The 4,425-nt window shown below is 46.8% G+C and overlaps 1 long non-coding RNA gene across 2 annotated transcripts; it reads right to left on the bottom strand.

Annotated features, from left to right (window-relative positions):
* Window positions 1-1,403: 1,403 nt before the first annotated feature.
* On the bottom strand, window positions 1,404-3,792 carry LOC119514258. Of its 2 annotated transcripts, none has more exons than XR_005212774.1 (5): window positions 3,523-3,792; window positions 3,068-3,181; window positions 2,738-2,825; window positions 2,063-2,571; window positions 1,404-1,873 (listed from the first exon to the last, which is right to left on the bottom strand). It is a non-coding gene; the product is annotated as an uncharacterized LOC119514258 (long non-coding RNA). The 2 variants fall into 2 exon arrangements; XR_005212775.1 differs by having other exon boundaries at window positions 2,063-2,264.
* Between the last annotated feature and the right edge of the window lie 633 nt (window positions 3,793-4,425).

The raw sequence follows: 4,425 nt of genomic DNA, 5'->3' as shown, positions 1-4,425 counted from the left end.
GCCAATTAGGCTGGTGAACTCACTGCCCTACTCCCCCCCCACCACGTGGGATCTGACTCCCAGGGGTGTAAATCTCCCTGGCAACATGGGATATGACTCCTGGGGATGAATCTGGACCTGACATCATGGGATTGAGAATATCTTGACCAAAAGGGGGATATGAAATTAAACAAAATGAAGTTTCAGTGGTTGAGAGATTCCAAATGGAGTCGAGAGGTCTCTCTGGTTATTTTAATACATTGGAATAGCTAGAAGTAAATACTGGAAACTATCAAAGTACAACCCAATGGACTTGACTCTTGTAGACGATTGTATAACAATGTAGCTTACAAGGGGTGACAGTGTGATTGTGAAAGCCTTATGGATCACACTTAGTGTATGGATGGATGAGTAGAAAAATGGGGACAAAAAACTAAATGAAAAATAGGGTGGGAGGAGGGGGTTATTTTTGGGTGTTCTTTACTTTTATTTTTTATTCTTATTTGCACTTTTTCTGGTTCAAGGAAAATGTTCAAAAAATAGATTGGGGTGATGAATGCACAATTATATGATGGTACTGTGAACAACTGATTGTACACTTTGGATGATTGTATGGTATGTGGATATAGCTCAATAAAATTGAATTAAAAAATTAAAAAAAGTGTGGTAGTGGCATAGGGACAGGAAAATCGAACAATGGGATAGAATTGAGAATTCAGAAATAAATCCACACATGTATGGCCAATTGACATTTGACAAGGGTGCCAGATTCACTCAATGAGGAAAGAATAGTCTCTTCAACAAATAGTGCTGGGAAAACTGGATCTCCACACACAAAACAATGTAATTGGGCCCCTACCTCACACCACATCCAAAAAATGAACTGAAAACAGATCAACCACCTAAATATACGAGCTAAAATCACAGCACTCTTAAAAAGAAAACATAGAGGAATATTCTCAGGACCTTGCATTTGTGGATTCTTAGCCATGCCAACAAAACCATAAGTAACAAAACAAAAAATAAGTAAATTGGGCTTCATCAAAATTAAAAATGTTTGTACATCAAAGGATATTATCAAGAGAGTCAAAAGACAACCTACAGAATGGGAGAAAATATTTGGAAGTTATATTCCAATAAGGCTTTAATTATCAGAATGCATTAAGAACTACTATAACTCAGCAACCAAAAGGCAAACAACCCAATTTAAAAATGGGCAAAGGATATGAATAATTTCTACAAATACATACAGATGGCCAATAAGCATATCGTTTCAGTTTCCTGGGCTGCTTAAGGAAATATCATACAATGGGCTGGCTTAAACAATGGGGATTTATTAGTTTATGGTTTTGAGGCTAAAAGAAAGTCCAAATCAAGGTGTCCTCAAAGTGATGCTTTCTTCCTGAAGACTGGCATTTCTGGGGCTGGCTGCTGGCGATCCTTGGCTCCTCTGCCCTGGTCTCTCCCTTCTCTGCTGGGTTTTGTTGAGTTCAGCTTCTTACTTCCTGTGGCTTTCTCTCATTTCAGAATTCATTCCACTTACTCAGGCCTCCAGGAATAGGGTTGAAACTTATCCTGATTGGGCTGGGCCACACCTTAACTGAAGCAGCCTCATCAAAAGGTTCCTACTTACAATGGGTTCACACCCACAGGAATGGATTAAATTAGGAACGTGTTTTTCTAGCATATATACAGCTTCAAACCAGCACAATATGAAAAGATATTCAACAACATTAGCCATTAGGGAAATGCAAATCAAAACCACAAGATACCACTTCTCATCCACTGCGATAGCTATTGTTTAAAATACAGGTTATAACAAAACCGTTGGCGAGGATGTGGAGAAATTGGAACTCTCATGCGTTGTTGGTGAAAATATAGAATGGTGCAGCCACTGTGGAAAACAGTTTGCCAGTTTCTCAAACAATTAAATGTAGAAAGTTTAATAATTTCTTGCTTATGACATAGTGATATTTCACTCAAAGTTTTTCCCACTGCCCCCCAAATTTTCTTCATTTGAATGATAAAAACAAATTGAACATGGAATTATCATCTGACTGAAGTTCCACTTGTAGGTTCATACCCAAAAGTTTTGAAGAGCAGGGATTCGAACAGACACTTGCTCAGTATTGTTCATGGCAGCACCATTCACAAGAGCCCCAAGTGGAAACAACCAAAATGTCCATCAACAGATGAATGGATAGACAAAGTGTGGCGCATCCACACATCAGAACACTGAGTGAAAGGGAACGAGGTGCTGATACACTCCACAACCTGGATGAACCCTGCAGACATTAGGCTAAATGAAGCCAGACACACAAACACAAACACTGTATGATTCCAGTTATATGAAATATCTAGAATAAGCAAATTCATAGAGGGAGGGGTTTGAGGTCACCAGGGGCTGGGGGGAGGGGAAAGGGTGACTTGATGGGTAAAGAGTTTCTGTTTTGGGTGATGAAAAAGTTTTAGCAAGGAAGGTGGTGATGGTAGCCCAATGTTGCGGAAGTAATTAATGCCAGTGAATTATACACTTGAAAATGGTTAAAATGGCAAACCTTATATTACATATGTTACCACAATTAAAAAAATCTGGAAAAAGAAAGAAAGGAAACAACCTTATTTCAAAGCGGCCAAAATATTTGAACACTTCACCAAAGAAGACATCTGGATGGCACACGAGCACATGACTAAATTCTCAGCATCGCCATTCATTAGAGAAATGCAAATTAAAACCACCTGAACTATCACTGCTCACCTGTTCGAATGACCTCCAAACCAGACCCAACAGTGGACAATCCCACGTACTGAGGAGGGCAGGAAGCCACTGGAATTCCTGCACAATGCTGGGGAAAGTGTAAGACGGCACAAGCTCTTTGGAAAACAGTTTGGCAGTTTCTTATGGAGTTAGACACACACTTACGATATGACCCAGAAGTCCTGCTCCTAGCTATTTTCCCAAGAGAAATGAAAATTTATGTTCACACAAAAGCTATAATCAAATGCTCATAGCATGTTGGTTAATAATTACCCCAAACCAGAAACAACCCACATGTCCTTCAATTGATGAATACGAGAAATACCTTACCTTCATACAGTGGAATCTAGTCAGCAATCCAGAGGGACAGCGGGGAAGAATCTCAAAATGCTAAGTGAAAGAAGCCGGACTCAAAAAGCTGTAGGATTCCATCTATGTGAGTATCTGGAAAAGGAAAACAATGCTGATGCAGAAGATTAGTGGGTGCCAGGGATAAGGGTGGGGGAAGGTCTCACTAGAAGAGACAGCTCACGGGAGATTTTGGGGGCGGGAGAGTGTTCTGTAGGGTGATTGTCCTAATGGTTACAGGACTCGATGCATCTGTCAAAACCCATGGAACTGCACTCCAAACTTATGAATTTTACTGCATGTAAATTTTAAATCTGTTAATGAAAAACATCATTTTTTTTAAAGAGAGGTGCAAGACCAGCAGTGTGCTGCGTTATTTCACGGGGAAATAAACTTCTGTTGGTGAGGCCGGGAGGGCTTCCCGGAGGAGACGGCACCTGCTCCGGATCTCCCGAGAGCGGTCGGTTTAGGGGCTTTCTGGGCGCGAAGGGGCGTCTCAGGAGGCTCTGGAACTGGAGTCACAAATGGAAACGACCCAAGGAAGATGCTTCCCAGGGGAACGGGGAGTAGAACTCTGGAGGAGGAAAAAGAAAAAACATGGCTGGAGAAAGGATAAGGAGGAAGACACGACAAGAAGTAGCCCTGAGGTGTCGGGAGAGCGGCCGCGAGCGCACCCGCACGTGCGGTGGCTTCCCCGGTCCCGGGGGCGCGGCGCCGCCTTGGCAGGGGCCCCGGGATGGAGACCGGCGCCGCCCTCCCGCCTTTCCCCGACCCTGCTTCCCCCCAGCGCCCAGTGCCCCGCCGAAGCCCCCGTCGCCCCGCCCCGGCCACGCCCACCGCGGGCCTCCGGAGCCCCCGTCCCGGTCAGATCCTGTCAAGCCCCGCCCACAGCATCCAGGCCCCGCCCACCCCGAGCTTCCCCCGAGGCCCCGCCCACCGCAGTCCTCCGGAGACCCCGTCCCGTAGGTCCGCCCAGGCCCCGCCCCACAGCCGCCCTCCCTCAGGCCCCGCCCGCTCGGGCCGCGCCCCACGGAGCCCTTCCCCCAGGCCTCGGCCCGGCCCGGCCCCGCCCCGAGGCCTCACCTCGAGGCCCCACCCACAGCAGTCCGCCCCGCCCAGGGCCCGCCCTGGACGCCCCGCCTCCTTCCCGCCGCATCCAATCGGCAGCCCGCTACCGCCGTGGCCGACAGCTCTTTGGGTCTTCTCCCACTCAGGAACCGCCCAGATGACGGCCGAGCGGCCCAATGAAGTCCCGGGACGTTCTGAGCGGGCGTCCTGAGGGCCAATCCAGAGGTGGCGCGGGGGGAAAGGCGGGCCGCCGTGACGGCGTGGTGGGAGGT

The sequence above is a fragment of the Choloepus didactylus genome, chromosome 18 (genome assembly GCF_015220235.1).
Source record: "Choloepus didactylus isolate mChoDid1 chromosome 18, mChoDid1.pri, whole genome shotgun sequence".
In the NCBI taxonomy this organism is placed as follows: domain Eukaryota; kingdom Metazoa; phylum Chordata; class Mammalia; order Pilosa; family Megalonychidae; genus Choloepus; species Choloepus didactylus.
The sequence above is the reverse complement of the archived record's forward strand: the minus strand, read 5'-3'. Positions and strand labels throughout refer to the sequence as shown.